Below are 17,940 nucleotides of genomic sequence, written 5' to 3' on the forward strand. Positions count from 1 at the left end.
ATTTCTTTCTTGCTAATAATTGCAAGGATCTCAAAATTAATGGAATATTATTTACATATTGGCAACAAATAAACTCATACTTTGGAAGTTACAAAAGGCTGTGAAAAATAGACTTGATGGTTCCTGAAAGTCAATAGAATTACATTTTTAAGAGCATTGTCTTTTGTTTGTTCATTTTACTTTTTTTTTTTAATTGAATTTTAAAGCCTTCAGGCAGAAGATCATTTCCTTGTTATGCACAGGCCCTACCACCACCTAAAGTCACCAATTTATCTTAGCTTCCTGACCCCGCAGGCTTTTTCCCACTTCTGACTGAAACCACAGCTCTTTTTTCCAACCTCCACTTAACCAGCTCAGCATGGATTAACCATGGTGTTCATTCTCTCTGTACATAGACTGGCACTCAAGGCACGCTGAATGCTCGCAGCTAAGAACATTCACTTATTTCTGCCTCCAAAAGTCGAGCAGTACTTTAACCAAAAGTCAGTCTTTGTGACCAGGCTACATGTGACCTTTTTTTTTTTTTTTGCAATTACATAATTTAAATAAAATTTGTATAAGCTTTTGATACTTGAGTCCAAAAACAGATGAAAAAATTGTTCTATGCAAGCCAATTTGAGTACCTGGGAAATATCCCACAAAGGTGAGTTACCACATTCAAATTGGAAGTGGGTGAGGCAAATTTAAAAGACTGGACAAATATAAAGATCTCAAAATATTCTGTTTCCAGATAGCTTTGTAAATGTCTCACAATTCTAATTCCCTTGTAAAGAAACTAGAACTAAAATTCACGGGAGATCTGTTGTGGGTCACCAAGTCTGTAGGGAATGCCATCAGTAGGTCTCTGCTGCGAAAAAAGGGCATAGCAACTGATGAGCACTTGTGTGTTTTCAGTTACAATAAATTAATACGGAATTAATGAATTATTCTTCATGAGTCCCAGTTTTAACTAATTTTGTAATCAACTGACTCATTGTAGTTCTCATGTGATCAATAAGAAAGTATTTATGTATTAGACACCAATATATCACTTCTTAAAAAATCAATATAAATACTTTCATATATGTAAGTATCAGTGCATAGGTATGTAAATTTTTCAGCATATTGTGACATCTTTATTATTTATCATATATAGATAAAAGGATAATAATTTTCACAATGGGTTAGTACTTACCTAGGGCATTTCATTCTACATGTACTGAACCTGGTTAATGTTTGATGTTGAATTTAATAAAGGTGCACTCTGGAATGAAACAGATTTTCTGGGTAAGTATTATGTGTTCTGAATTGTATGCCTTAGAGGGCAGAGCATTTTACATAGATAAAAATCACTCATCGGCCTCAGGTTATTTCTCTTTTAAGTAAAGCTCTCATGCCTTTGATTGCACATTTATTTTGATACATTCCAGTGCTGTAGCATAGACTTGATCAGCATAACAAACTTATACAACAGTAGAAGAATTCTTTGGCAATTTCTAATGTGCTGTTTTCAAGATCTGTAAAACTGATTTTTGCATAGTTGACTAAGACTTGTGATACTCACACCCTCACCCTTGAACCTGACTTCAGAAACCCAAGTGTATTAAAAGCTGACAGCACAAATGGCAAAAAGCTCATAAAACTTGGTTTACTTCCAAAAGTCAGTTTATCCTCTAAAGTTGGGTTATTTTGGAACTGTGGATTGTGTAAACGTCTGCTTAAACAATCAAACAGCTTATGATCTTCACTGATGTACTGAAATCCATCCAAGAATCCAGGACATCCTTTGGTTAAGTTAAACAGAAAGCAACAGCTGCTTCTTAAGAAGTAAGAAACTCCTTAAAAAGAGGAGGAACTGACGGGAATAGCAAAAGGAGGAAGTTACTCAGTGATGGAAACAAAGAAATTTGTTTGCTTTTAGCTGAGAGGATGCTGTCAGCCAGCTAGGTACTCTAACTCCTGTGGGCTTTAATTGTAAATCTTTTGGTTCCCAGAAATTATATGTGGTTTATACTAGTCTTCCTCCAGGAAAACAAAAGTATAAAACAACTTCAAGTAAAATTTTAAGCTCTCTTAAAAGGACTTACATGAAAGACAAAAATAAAAGGATGTAAATAATCCACTAAAAATGTCTGAGCAACTGCTATTGGTCATTATAAGTCCTATTATCCTCAAACTCTTAATTGTCAATATCATTTATTTTTCATTTTAACATCTTTTATTTTATACAGTTAGGTAGCCTTCTTAATTCTGTTAAAATATTTGGTCCTCACTGTGAGATATGCACCATGTGGGATCCTGGGGATATGAAAATAAGAAGCACCTGGACTTAGGCTGCTAAGGCTTAGCATCCTATTTTTTCAAAAAGATGATGAATTCTTTGAAAGCAAGCACCAAATTCTTTACTTGGAATCCTAGAATCAGAGAATTTTAGAGTCACAAGGAATCTTAAAAGTTATCAAGACCAACCCCCACACACCACACACTGAGCTCTCCTAACATGAGCTGCCCCACTATGAGTCAAAATGGTGAAGGGACCACAATTATTTACCTCCTCCCTCCTGGACGCTAGCACAATGACACTCATTAACAATTACAGACTACTAACTACATGCCAGGCACTACTGTATACATTTTACATGTATCAACATATTTCAGCCTCATTACAGCCCTAATGAGGCAGGTACTGTTACTATCCCCATCTTACAGAAGAGGAAACAGAGGCACAGGAAGGTTATCATCTCCCAGTCGAAGAGTCACGAGAGGAGTCAGGACTGTACTCCGGCAGGCTTGCTTCCCAGCCTGCTCTTTATCACTGCGCTACTCTGCTTCTGTACATACGAAGACTTTTGTTTAAAAGTTTCCTTGTTTGTTTGTTTAAAACTTTTGTTTTAAAAGTTTACGAATGAGAGAAGGAAGCTCTATTATTTTTCGCCCTATGTCTTTAAACCACTGATATTACTTAGCTTTTCTCTCTCTACCTTATTTACCAAACTTTAACCTGATAATTTAGTCCTTTTCCAAAAATTTTTGAAAGAAGGTGCCATAGATTCTGGAAGTAATTTCAGAAGAAGGATCTCAGTATTTAATTCATAGTAGCTTTGTTGGCAGAGAGCAGTCACATTATGGTCACACCTCTTATTGTTATGAGTCCAAACTCGTTCTGCTCACCTTACAACAGGCCAATACATCGGGAGACAAGGTGTTGGGGTAAGGAATAATGATTTTATTTCCAAAGCTGGCAGATCGTGAAGATGGCAGACTAATGTCCTGGAGAACCATCTTCCCCAAGTCACAGTTCAGGCTCCTTTTATACTAAAAAGGGAAGAGGGTGTGGTTATGTGTTGCAAACTTCTTGGTGTTGAAACCCTTTGATCTTGCACCTTTCCCTGCAGGTCAGGTCATGATGTTCCCGGAAACCTCCAACAAGACAAATGTTATTCTATGTTCTGCAACACTTTATATGACTGGAGGAGTGTTGTATCCTTAAAGGTCAGAGCCTTGAGAATGGGCTGTCCTGTATATTTCAGGCTCTAGGCAGCATTCTTTTACAAAAGGTGCGGAAGCAGCATGACTAAGCACAGGAAACAGAGCACAGGGTTAGAGCTAAAAGAACAGACCTAATAAAATCTAATATGGACCCAGATTTGTTCTTCTCTATTACATTATAAATGATGATAGTGTACAAAGTTTCTGTGTCTCATAGGCCACATATGTGAACATATCTGGCAGAAATAATAGCTTTTCAGATGACCCTGCAGGGTGAAGGACAAATGTCCCAGACATGAGAGAAAGAATAGATTTGTTGACTTCTACCTAAAAGCTAACAGAAATAGGAGTATACCAGGCAGACACCATAAGCAGCATTTAAAACTTGACTAGTTTATACCGTAAGTACTTCAGGATGAACTATCTGAGAAACTCACCTTGAATGAGCAAAAGGTTAAGAGGGATCAGGTACCCAATCTTTTCTTTATCTTTCTACTATTTGATATTCAGAAACAATTTGCTTTAATGAAAGTTCACCATGTTCTATCTCAGACATGATTGCCCCATTCTTGGATCTGTTTCAAATATTTTAAATGTTTAGCAAGGTAAAAATATTTGAATTACACATTTTATAAGAAACAAACGAACCTCTATCAAACTGCAGTGTGCTGCTTAGAATTGGGAGTTCTGACTACGGAGTCTCTTGATTTGTTGTAGCAGGTGCCTGGCTCCTGCCTGTTCTCATGTCTCCACACCTGCCAATAAAAATTCAGGAAGTCTATTCCCTCCCTTCCAGGCTGATTTTGTGCTTTTGCTCGGTGAAAAATTATAGGAAAGAGAATCTCAGTAGAATTCCTTGTCTTCAGAGAGGCACACAAATGTTTGCTAAGTCTTATGAGACTTCTGAAATTGTTCATTTTCTCCACAACTGAAAAAAAAAAAAAAGTGAGGCACTGATATTGAGAAAGGCCCTGTATCCCTAGGGTTGGCTTGATTTTATTTGCTTCCACGTGAAAGAGAAGCCCTTTAGTTGTTGTCTGTTTCTGATTCTGACTTGTTTCTGTTCCATTAGAAAAAATCCCTATCAGTGAAAATGGATAAAGTATTGGGAATTATAATTATTCCTGGGATGTCGACTTTTCTGATGACCACTAGTTGACATTTTGTCTTCCTGGATAGAAGAATAGCAAGTTTAAAATTCCAGCCAATGAAAAGGCTTTTCAGAAAGGAAATACAAGTTTGGTAAACTATACCTTTGAGATAATAACTATCTGATCTCTTTCTAGTGCCTCGGAAATATTATCTGTGAATTTTAAACTATAAAATTTTAAGTCTGGACATTTCCCTCTCCACATGCTGTTTTGGGGGTTATTTGCCACCAGAGTTCAAATAATACAGCATCATGGCTTAAGAAATTTATTTTATGAGGTTTTGTCTATAATGTAAACATTTCATATATTACTTTTTAAATATTCTAGTACTAAAATTAGATCTCACCTTATTCCAGACTTGAAATTTCATCTGTAAAGTGTTTAGTTATAAAACAACAATAAAAAAATCATAGACTAGGAGTCTAGTGGCTTGATATCTAATGCTAGATCAGCCATTAATTAGCCAAACCACTTGCCCTCTTTGGGCTTCTGTTTCCTCTCTTGTAAAATGATGGTGTCATAATTCTCAGAATATTATCCAAAGTTTCAATTTCTGTGATTTTTCTGATATTCCAAGACCCCGTGTGTCATCTCAGTTCCGCGGGGAAACTAGCATTTTTTAAAAAACTATTTTAGGAATAATGAAACCATTAAAGACATGTTTTAAACCTTCCTGTAGTTTTATTTTATTAATTAAAATTTAAAAACCTCATCTTCCAGGAATTACAGTGTGGGAACTTATTGCAAGCCACTCTTTGTCAGGTAGCACCTCACTTGCGTGCCTTTCAATGCGTTTGCAGAACTGTATAATATTTCCAGAGTGTCACATGAAGAAATCGGGCAATCCTGTGATTTTGTATAGTTAAAAGTTAACTGTACTAGTTGGTGGTCTAATTCCTACCGCAGTCTTGAAAGGCATTTGCTTTCATCTAGTAACTGGCTACCATGGTGGCAATGAATGACTTTTAAACAGCTGTCACAAACTGAAAACAAAACAAAATTAAAAAGCCACCCTCCCACACTGTACAGACAGCTTGCCAATAGTTGAAACAAATCCTTCTTGGAGCATTTTAACAAACAGACTTTTTTGGGGTTGTTGTTACAATTAAATAGAAACTCATAAAACACAGACAAGCTGAGTTCATGTTTCCCACAGACCTGAACTGCCTGACTTTTCTAATGGGATCACAGCAATTAGTGGTTTCCAGCTGCATTTAAAATGTGTTAAGTGCCTGCAGAAATTGGCTTTTAAAACATACACAAGTCTTCAAATGCTTCAATCTGAAGAATCTACTATAATCCCCAGGAGGGACTGTGATGTCTGTGTAATGTTTAGCCACAGTTTGGTGCTTACATTGCAATTAATATTAATAGAAAAAGAGTGGGAAATGGAAAAAAAAATCTGTGTCTTACACACATTTTAAAAAATTTCCTCCTTCTCTTTTAATGATCACATTACCAGTTCCCTTGTTATCCTGAAAATCAGAAACAATCACTAAATTCTACTGGAGAAAAAAGCTGGAGTGAATGTTGTTCTGAGAAGAAAGCTCTTGGTGTCGCTGGTCGTTAGGCACTCCTGGGAAACTCGTTTCTGGACTGTGGCTAATTAAACCACAAACATGTCAGTCTGACAACATGGAAGTTTATGACTTGTGCGTTGGAATGTCCAGCTTTCTTTACTTGCTCCTGGACAATTTCTCCCTGTCATGAGACTCTTCTTGAACTGAGAGGCTGGGTCCTTATGTTTACACCCAGTATTTTACATCTGATTAAAACTAAGCAGAAGGCAAGTTCACAGTCTGTCTTCTTATACCTGGCAGTGTTGAAAACAAGACATGAGAGAGAAACATGGCTTTGAGGAAAAATGCATTTAACAAGTGGTTTCTCCTCCAGTGACTGACATAGTTATCTTCACTTGACATACAGCCAAACCTCATGTCCTTTATATTTTTTTTCTTTTAGATTCCGTGTGGACGACTTTCAAATAAAAACGAGAAACATGAAGAGAAACTGGTAATGTTCACCAATCAGGTAGAAGATTCCGAAAGGTAATGATGACATTTCATTTAGAGGATGTATGACTCTAATATTAATATTCGAGTTAGAGCACTTCTTTCAGACAAAAGTGATGAGTCTATTCAAGGGAGATGAGAACCTATCTGGATACAACCATAAAAATAAGGAAAAAATGGTGGATAACAGTGTGAACTATTTGAACACATTTTCTTTTGTTGCTATTCAAAGGGCAAGGATCGTGGTAGGTTATGGTAGTTATTTGATTTTTTTTAAATATTTGATATATTTCCCTTGACAAGTTTGGATCTTAAGGTAATTTCTCTTGAATAGCACACATTTTCTCTTAGGAAACAACTCTATTTCATTAGTAAAGAGTAGTTTTATCTTCTCTCCTGAGTTATTAAATCCTTAGCTCAGGTACAGGGTAAGAAATTTGCTAAATCTTTTACCAAAAAAAAATCCCTTCTTCAGTCATTTTCTACATTCTATCAACCTCCTTTTATGGCTTTTCTCAAGCTTCAGCGTATTCATTGACCCCCACCGTTATTTCTCTGACTGCTTATTTGGCACCTTTTTTTGTGTGAGACATTGTGCCAGCTGCTTGCAGAAGATGAATCAGGTCCGGTCCTTTTCCTCTAGCTGCTTGCAGTTTAGAAGTGAAAAGCCACACACAGACCTAAGTATAATGTATGTTGAATGTTTTGCTTTATAAAAGGCACAGATAAATTGCTCTGAGAAATCAGAGGACAGTGAGATTCTTACCTGTGAGAATAAAGAGATGCATGAAGAAAATTTGTTTGACCTAATTCTGGCAAAAAGAAAATACGGGGGAAGATGGAAAAAGAGAAAGAAGCTGAAGTCAGAATGTGTACGAAAATGTTGTGTAGGTAACCTGAGGACTTGTGTTGGGACCAATGAGCAGTTCCGTTTGGTTTCTGCATCTGACGTGTAATATAAAACATTCTGAGTGAGAGACTAGATAGCAGAGAACTTATTCTATAAGCCAACGTTTCTCTGTCCATAAAGACAAAACTTTCAAGTGAAAGATCATTTAAACAAATAATAACCCTCAGTTTCTTAAGTCGGTGTTGTTCAAACTAGGGTTCCCATAACCCATGGATGTGGAGACATACTCTCAGGGTTCTTGGTCTGTGAAAAACTTTCCATTATAAGAGGCCTGTATGTCCTTCTTCTGTGAGAATCACAACTCTGTACAAGGAGAGCCATTAAGAATTCTGAACAAGGGATTGATGATAGGCTAATCTGACAACAGGGTTTGAAATGGGGAAGGGGGAAGACTAGAAGCTTGAATAAATATAGAAATGCTGATTTCTCCCATTCCTCTCAGTTACATCCAGCATTTACAACAAGTGTTAAAAAGGCTAAAAGCCTTTAATCATATAAATTTAGCATTTTATTGTGCACTACTCTTTATTATTCTGTAACTGTGCTGTATGTATAAGTCTCATCTCCTTGATAAGATTTTTATCTACCTCAAGGGAAAGAACTTGGCATACAACAGTATAACCCACTTTGACAGTAGTTCTACAATAGCACTGATCAATTTCATATAAATTGTTATAAAATGTGTAAGTGAAATATAAATTCACATCACAGGAGTAAGTTGAGGATTAACTGATTATATTGACAATCTCTAAGATATTATAGATATTACAGAAACATTGAAGACAACATATTATGTTGAACAATTTCTAGGAAAGAGGATACCTCATTCTCCTTTGGTAGCAAAGGTCCGTATTTGGGATATTTTATCAGTTTGCGGAAAAAAAGAATGAAAGAGAGGAAAGGAAAGAGAGGAAGTGAAGAAAGAAGGAAGGAAGGAAGAAATGCAGGCAGACAAACCTATTATTTCTGTGTTTTGGAGATACGTATATCCTAACTTTTCCTTCAGTTAACCGTGATGCGAAGAAGCAGCAATTACCCTCCCTGCCTCCACCATGTGCGCGCGCAACGCCCCCCCCCCCATTTTCTTCCATATGGAGACTTACAAGGACTCTGTAAGCTCCCAAGTCCCATTCTATTGCCTCCCTTCCTCAGAAGTGTATATTAATGTTTAGATTCTCTCCATTTACCCATGATGAAAATGACTCGGAATTTAGTAGTTAATGTACTTTTTTTTCCTACAGTAGTAAAACGTGTGTGTTTCTGAGAGAATGAGAGAGGTAGGTCCTTTGGCAGCGATTTAAAATGCTCGGAGATGGTTTTCATGTTAGCCTTTATGGTGAACATGACCTGGGGTCCAGAGGAAGGATGAGTGGATGAGGCAGATGTCGCGCTCATGCTTTTATCTCGGGGGAGATGAGAGAAAGAAGAAAGGGAGGCAAGAGGCGTCAATCAGGGCAGGAATGGAGGAGTGAGGCTACTCGTCTTTCCGTCTCTCTCTCCTGAACCGACTTCTTTCTACTTGAACCACTTTAGATTCTGCAGGGGTAACATTTGCAGCCTCTTGAAGTATTACCTATTGATATCATGGTTGTTGTACCACACTTTCTTCCAAAGCAAAAAGTGAAGGGGCAGGGGAAACAACTTTGATCCCAGGGAGAAATCAAAGTAAATACAATATTTTACAGTTTTTATATTTCCCTTTAACAAAAGCTCAAAGCATATTGTTTAAAAAGCAGCCCCACTCAACATATTATGATCCCAAAGTTCATCCTTGCTTTACCAGACTCTTATAAGACCAGCTCCTCGTTTGAATTTTTCTAAAGCAGATTTTTCCCTGTCCTAAAATTTATTTTAAGAAATGTAAGTACTTTTTAAAATAAATTTTGTGTTCAGAAAATTATCACTGTAACCTAGCCAGGAAAACTATTTTGATTCATTATAGTTTCAAGGAGAGGTAATCTCAGTAGAATAGGATGAATGTTAAATTCTGATGATGTGCCCCCTTTACCTGGCGTTAAACTCATTCACATTAGCACTGACTAAACCTATGTCTTAAACATGGTGGAATATCTCTGATATTTGTTGCCTCCTGGGAACAATATACTGGTTTTAGATGCACTTAAGGAGCTCCTGTGTCTTTCCCTATATTCAAAGCATTCAAATGTCTTTATGCAAAACATTGGTGTACTTTAAGAAAATTAAACAATAGTTGTTTTTTTTTTTTTTTCCATGTGGATAGTGCACTCCCCTCCAGATGCAGTATTTGGCAGCCAAACAGCTGCTGGCCATTAAATGTCCCTTAAAGCTTCATTTTTTGCTTATGAAGGGAAGAGTAATGTAGGGACGCTTATGGGGTGATGGGTAGATGTTTTGGTTTGAGCAAGACTATGTGCTAAGCAAAAGCTAAAATGATCTTTTTTATGATATCATCAGCATTTTTACAATTCTTTTGACCTTTTTGTTTCTAACCTCTTTCTTACCTGACCCAAAGTTAAACTATTCTGAAAGGGCAGAATAAAGAGCCATTTATATAGTTACTGTCCACATTGTAGAGAAGTTAATAGTATCATCTGCTTTCTCAGACAGACATTATTTTCAGTCCATTCACACTGTTCTGTCAGATAAAAGAAATTAATTTTGAAGTGCTGAGTGAGTATTTTTAATGACTCACAAAACATCACAGATCATCATAAATTTTTTCTCATGAATTTTACTAATTCTTAGTCATGCTTTAATTTAAATAGTTTCAATATTAAAATTCATGAAACGAAATTTGTCAGTTTTTCAGAAATTCTAGTTCTTCAAACTAGTAAACATCAAAGTTACGTTGGGTTTCAGGACAACAGTCTAATTAAGCCTCTTCTCTTTCCAAAATAAGAAAGTAGCATCTCAAGCATGTGTTTCTGTGTAATATCTTACATAAAATCAGCCTTTATTGGATGGATACACTTACAGAGGTTTAAGATAGGGGGCTTTTAGAAAACTTGGGTTTTCAGTCAGACTCTGTAGAGTACATTTTGGAAAAGTTTCTTCCATACAAACAACACCCATGGGGTGAACACAGACTTTCCATTTTCTGAAGCCCAGCTTTTCCAAAATGCCCGAGAAAATATCTACAGTATATCTTTTGTTCTGTCTTTAATACTTTATGCCTACATAAACTCTTTGATTCAATGCAGCAATCATTTGTAAATTTCCTACTGTGTGCTAGGAAATGTTTGGGGAGATATCATTGGAAAGAACACCAAATTAGAATTCTCCAAAGGAGCTACTTATCACTTACCTGGGAAGGGCTGGTACTCCCTCTCTGCATGAAATTCGTGTATCTGGAGACCGAGTTGCTAGCTGTTACCTCAGTGGAAATGTCTTTAAGTGTGGAGGCGCAGAACTCCCTTGGAGGTCTACATTAGGCCTCAGGAGGGCCACAGACAACAGGCAGCCAGCTGAATGAGTTATATGTCTGCTCTTTCCATGTGTGACAACTCTTTTCTCACAGGAGGCTTCAGAGTTTAAGCTAATGGCATGTCCTCCAACGTGGTAATTAAATACACAGACCCTCCTAAGGAAGTACATTTAGTTCCCATGGCTTGAATCTGATGTAGTTCAAAGCCAATTAATATGATGGAAGTTATTGCATTAGCAAAATTCCAGTTTTCAAGGCAATTTGAAAATTATGAATTCACCGCTCTATGCTATGCTAACAGGAAGTTATGTTAAAACACAAAGTGAGGAAATAATGTGGAAAAATGAAGGGATTTGAGTTTGGAAAATTCGATTTGGTTTTGGTTTGGCTCTTTCTCTTTTATTCCTTCATATAAATTGAACATTTAAATTTAATATCCTCAGTGAATTGAGTTTTTTCATCTCTGGGAGGCTTCTGCTTCGAATACTACGTACGTCTCTGTTCAAACATAGGTTTACTTTAAAGGAGGCAGGTTATGTTCAGAATTTATTTGAAATAAATTTTCATTCCCTGCATTTAATCATTTTTATTATTTGCTAATTTTTATATTGACATAGTGCCCACTCTATATCCTGATATACCTCTCTGTTAGGAAGGATTGTAATTACTTAAATCACACATCACCTCACTTTCCAAGGCAACTGCACTAGAGAGTCATTTTTCCATTTCTCATTTAGGAAATCCTAAGCTAGAGACATCTGCTTTCCAGATAAAATTAATTCCATTGTTCTAACCATGTAAGTTCCATTATTCTCTGTATATTACCAGATCAGTGTTTTCAATTATTACAGAAAATAAAGCATGTGAAAAAGTGAAGTATCATTTGTTTTAAGACTCAGATCATTTGGATGATTTGTCTTTTTAAAATTTTTATTTTACTTTGTACTGTATCACTTTATTTTAGAACGTAAACAGGAAAAGGAGTGTAAACATTAGCAACAAAACTTAGATGAGTTTCATACCCTATGCTGCTGTCATTATCAATATTTGAATGTGACACTGTTGAGGTGTTATTATGCATAGTCAGACTTACGTTTATCTAATATTTTACACAACTTGGAAAGTCTTTTCACCTTTACATCTAAATTTAGCATAGGTTACAAGCTACAGAGAAAAGTAAACTTCAGTACGTGATTATTGGTTATTTCCAACAGCTTCTGTCTTACCTTTTGAATGGTCAGTTGCTCTTTACAGGAAAAGAGCTGACCACGGGGCATAGCACGTGGTTAATGTTCTGAAATTTTTGTTGAATGAGTGGGTAAGTGGAGACTAATTTAGCCTCTACTCCTCTGCTAAGCAGAACACTTTTCTGAACATTACAAATTAACCTGCCGCCATGTCATCTTCTTATTTTCCTTAACTTTCTCTTTCTCTTTCTTTTTGAAAATCGTTTTTATTTTCTAATTATAACATTAAAACATGATGTATATAAGTCAGTTCTTTGTGTGTGGCATCTCTAAGAGTTGTTATATTTATGCAAAAGGCTTTAGTGTTTGCAAATCAAGATGAAAAGGAAGAAATGGAAACTCAGGTTTAATCCTCCCATGCAAAATAACTACTGATAGAATTTTTCACCTCTCTCTCTACAACGTTTTGTTTTTCCTTGAAAAATGGGACTACAGAGAAAAGGTTGTTTTCAAAAAAAAAAATTTAGGTAGGTCTATTATGAATATTTTCCCAAGAAAATATTTATCTCTATAGTATCCAGTTATATAGCTGTATCGATATTTATTTAACTGATTCCCTGTTTGAGACATTTATGTTTTATTCAGTCTCTTACTATTAGGAACAATGCTGCAATAAACATATTTGTATTTAAACCTTTGTGCGCATTCGTTTTTGTTTTCCTAGGGTAAATTCCTAAAAGTGGAATTGTTGAGTGAAGGTTGAGAAAAGACTTTCGATATGCACTTAACAAATATGCACTTAACAATGTTCTCAAGCGAAATAATGCCAGATTACCTCCCTCCAGAAGTCAAGTAATTTTTCTACATTGTTATTGTTGCTCCGAATATTATTTACTATTCAACCAAGTACTTCACTCTGGTCAAAATTTCTTTCCTAAGAATGCCATCCCTTACTGGAGTTAAAAGTTGCTCTGCCACTTCAGTTGGTTGACTTTCTAGACGTCCTTCTCCCCAGATGAGACAGCCTACTCCTTGATTTCCTCTATAGTCAATCCCATCAGTCACTTCTTTTCTAACATCCTCGTTTCTTGACCTTATTGTCCATCTCTCCAACCGGGCTTGTTACTCTTTGGCCAATGGTGCAGCTTTTTTTCCTAGAACTTATTTTACCACCACAGCTCTTCTGATCGTTGGTTCTTTTCTGGCTGTTCAGCTGCTCTAGGGAGGTTTTTTCCAATTTTTAGTCTTCAGACATATGACTGGCTGTAGGTATTTAGAGCAGAAGTGAGGGACGGGATCTCAAACTACTACAGTTTACTATGTAGATTTTCATGCCGCACTTCACCTCCACCCCAGACTTCTTTTGTGCCTCCTGTCCCTGAATCCAGAGGCTTTTGTTTTGTTTTGTTTATTTATTTTCCAGAGGCTTTTGGTTTCATCTTTCCAAAAGAATCAGTCTCTGGCCACACATGGGGTATATTTGCCTGGCTGCCAGGGTTCACATGAGGAGAAACCTCAGGGATTCAAATGCTCCAGAATCAGAGAGAGAATTGGTTCCCTAGTTTCAGCATTGTCTTCAGTCCTTTCAAGTGCTCAGCCTCTCAGATATTCTCTGGAACAAATTGTCCTCTGTTTTTGGTGGCTTCTCTTGCTAAAGATGTGGCCTTTACCTTCCTCTGCTCCAGTAATTCAGTTATGACTTCCGATTTTCTTTTCCCCAAAATTGACTGAAAAATGTTCATCTACTGTTTCTTCTCTCCCAATTCTCCTTGCCCTTGTAGAGTAAGGATGGTTTAAAGAATCCCATTCCTTGGGATTTTAACAGGGCTCTAAGAAAAAGAGTTAAATTCATAACGTGCTATTTACCATTGATGTCTGCCTATTACTGAAACATGGTAAAGTCAAGATCAATTTGGAGAATTATTTTAGAAGTGAGACAGGATTTAGATACTATCTGAGGCTTTATGTTTTCTGTCATTTTCAGTTTGTTGGTCAGAGACTTGGTAGTTCATCAAGTGTATTTACATCCAGTTAACTGCAACGTGCATTAACTTGTCTCATTTAATGCTTTGCACTCAAATTGTACCTTGCTGATCTCAACCCCGGCATTTTGACTGTTGTTTTCGTTTGTCGGCTCTGCCTTGGCCCAATACCTTACTGTTAGCCTCTTGGAATCACTTAGTTATTGAGTGTCTTTTCTACTGAGCAGAGATACGGATTTTGCTTTGTAAGCCACATTCAAAATCTTGTTCATTAAATAGCTGAGATAAGCTGCTTTACATGTGTTGATAGGATCAGCATGTTTGTTCTTAATTCTGTCTTCTTATTTGATGTTACTATTAATTTTAGATTTACAATGTTTCCTTCTCCACTTGGTCTGTCTTCTTTGCATATTTGAGTGCTTATTTTCGCATTTAAGAAAGCTTGTATTTTTATTCTAGTAGTTGCCTAACTCTGCGCTAAGAACTCTTAAAATTCCCTTAATCCTTTTTTCCCCTTGATTAAGCTTCTGTTATCTGATTTATTAGATTTAAATGGTATTCTTTGACTCCTATCTATAATCTATGCAGCAATCAATGAATTTATTCATTAGAAATACTTCTACTTTTTCACAGAAATTATTCTACTTTTCCCCCTCTCACAAATTTTTAAATTATTTTTATGTTGTCAGAACACATAATTTACATAATGCCTTTTCATACTTGTTCTCGTCTTTGTTTTAGCCTTGGGTATATTCTTAGACCTACTATTTTGATACTCATCAGCAGTCCTTTTGCCAAAGCTCCTTTAGTTTTGACACATGTAAAACAGCATAGCTGAATACAAGATTCTTTACTCATACTTTCCTAAATTTTTTTTTTAAACACCATGTCATTTTTGTCTTGCTTTCGATATTTCAGTCAAGAAATTTTGTAAATTTCTTGGTATTTTTTTTCCCAGAGGACCAATTCTTAAAAAATTGAATAATTTTACTAGACTCTGTCTTGTAATTTTGAAGGTATGAGGTGGGGACTGGGAGGCACTTTCAACAATAAGATTAAGATTTCGTTGTTGTTTTTTTTTAACTTTGATTAGTTTTTATGGTAGCTCTATTCCATTGTTTTATTTTTCTTATTCAGAAAAATGAAACGTATTGGATCTTTTTTGCTGTTCTATATTGAGCACTTTCTTTCTGATCCTATTTATTTCTTCATTTCATTTTTGTTCCTCTGTTCAAAATCACTTATGAGACTTGTAGTCAAATCTATTCTTGCTTGGACACTTTACAATTTGGCCTTCACCTAGGAGATGACTTTTACTGTTTTTCCAATTTGCCTTCCTGAATTTGATCATATCTCATTTTAAACTGTGCTTTTGTTCACTTCTGTACTGGGTTTTTTGAATTTGTGATTTAAGGTCCTCCTTTATATCTAAAAATGCTTATTTAGAGATGTTTAATTCTTGTTGGCGTAGGTGTTTTATCATAATTTCCCTGTGCTTCATGTTTAGGTTTTTAGAGACTATTTTCATCAGCTAAAATCTTTTGAGTCTCATTTTCTATTTTCTTCTTGTGTTTTTCATGGTTGTCACTTGTCATTTTATAATCATTTTCTTGGACTGGGAATAATAGATGTTTTTATGTTGATTTGGTGATAATGTCTTGCTAGGTTTCTTCTTTTAAGAGGCCCCTCGCCTGCTAGTAAAGATAAATGCTTTTTCTTTGGTAATTGGTCTGTTCGAGGTTGATGTATCTTCTGACTTTGTTTTTATAGGGTTCAATTCCCCAACTTGCTCTCTTGTATCTCTTCACTACCAGACTCAACAGGATGCTTCCTCCTTCCAGGTCTCACCCTCTCCTTCACGGTGGCGCCTTCCTAAGGGAGACAGTTCTCCACGGCCTCTCACACTCATGCGCGTCTGACAAGCAGAGGCACTAACTGCCTTTGTTCTGGGTTACTTTTTCAAAGATATTTACTGAAACAAAATTCTTAGAAGACAAAAGGAATAGCTTCTCTGGACTAGAGGGCACAACTACTTACAGTCTTGGCATATAGTGTCTCCCTTTGTAGCAGGTAGGCATATTTACTGTCCAGGATAAAATATTCACTTTCCTGAGATCAGGGCTCCTCCTCTGTAAGGCAATGCATTTGGTCGCCAGTGCCACCTGGCCCCTCACTGTGAGAAGCAGGCTTGAGAAACTAGCCCAGTTTATCAAAAGGGCTGATACTCTGGCTCCTGCTCTTTCAGTGAGCTAGAAGTCCTTTGTCTCTGGTGTAGGAGCCTCATCTCTTCTGTCAGTATCCGTGAAACACTGACCGGCTAAATTGTTAGTTTCCAAGTAGGGTAAAGTCTCAGACTCGTCACGGTTCTTGATGGCGGCCTTTTGATCTCTGGGTCCCCAGAAACCAGTTCTCAGACTCATTCTGAGGATTTTCCCATTCAGAATGGGACTTTCCCCTCTTTTATTTTTCCCTCAAATTTTATGGTATATTCCTTTTAAAAAATGTATTGTGAATATTTTCAAACATATACAAAAGCAGAGAGAATATTATGGTGAACCCCTTAATCATGATAGCAGTTTTTATAATATTCAACACATGAGCAATCTTATTTCATCTATATCCACACCTACTCTGCAACTTTGGATTTTGAAGAAATTCCAAAATGTCATTTCATTTCATCTGTGAATATTTCAGTATTTCCAAAAGATAAGAATTAAAAACTAATACCAACAATATCATTATTACACCTAACGTACTTAACAATAATAATAACTGCTTCTTTTTAAATTTTTTTAAACTTTTAAAAAATTTGTTAATTTATTTTTTGTTGAAGTACAGTCAGTTACAATGTGTCAATTTCTGGTGTACAGCACAATGTCTCAGTCATGAATATACATACATATATTTGTTTTCATCTTCTTTTTCATTAAAGGTTGTTTTAAGATATTGAACATCGTTTCCTGTGCTATACAGAATAATAACTACTTCTTCACATCACAAAATATCCAGTCTTAACATTTTTCCAATTGACCTTTTTCTATTTACAGTTTATTGAACTAGGATCAAGCATTTAAGTTGATTGATCCAGCTCTTAATTATCTTTTGGTCAACAGTTCCTTCTTTCTCTTCTTTTTTTCTTTGCAGCTTTGTTGTTGTTTTGTTTTGCTGCCTTTGTTCTTTTGAAGAAACTGGATAATTTGTAGTTTGCCAACAACCATCATCGTGACCCTTTAATATACTCCTCTGTCTACTGTATTTACTATAAATTACTCCTTGGGTCTAAAAGCCTGGTCAGAATCAAGTTTTATTTATTTATTTGGTAAGACTACTTTATAAGCTATCTTATATCTTCTACCAGGAAGTACTTACAGCTGGGGGTTACTATCAGCCTCTGATAATTGCCTAGATCCATTCATTCATTATTATTATAAAATAAAAATGGAGCATTCTACCATTTCTTCTTTATTATGTAGAATACTTTTATAAATAGAAATTTCCCGCCAAACTATAGACTATTCTGAGACATGGATTATATAGTGGAGACAAGATAAATAACTTGTTTCTGTCATATACCTGTTTTGGAAATAATGAGGACTTGTTCTTTGTCAGGGAGATTTTGTGGCTGTTCATCACCACTAGACCTCAACGAGTGTGCTTCTCTTTTCCACCCAGTCTTCACCAGACCCTGCTCTGGTGTGGTTGCCAAACCTAGCTCTGTTGGTTTGGAATTAAAATTTATAGTATTCTCTGTCTCCTATTGCTATGGACTGAACTGTGTTCCCCCCAAATTCATATACTGAAGCCCGGAACTAATGTGACAGTATTTA

The sequence above is a fragment of the Camelus bactrianus genome, chromosome 2 (genome assembly GCF_048773025.1).
Source record: "Camelus bactrianus isolate YW-2024 breed Bactrian camel chromosome 2, ASM4877302v1, whole genome shotgun sequence".
NCBI lineage: Eukaryota > Metazoa > Chordata > Mammalia > Artiodactyla > Camelidae > Camelus > Camelus bactrianus.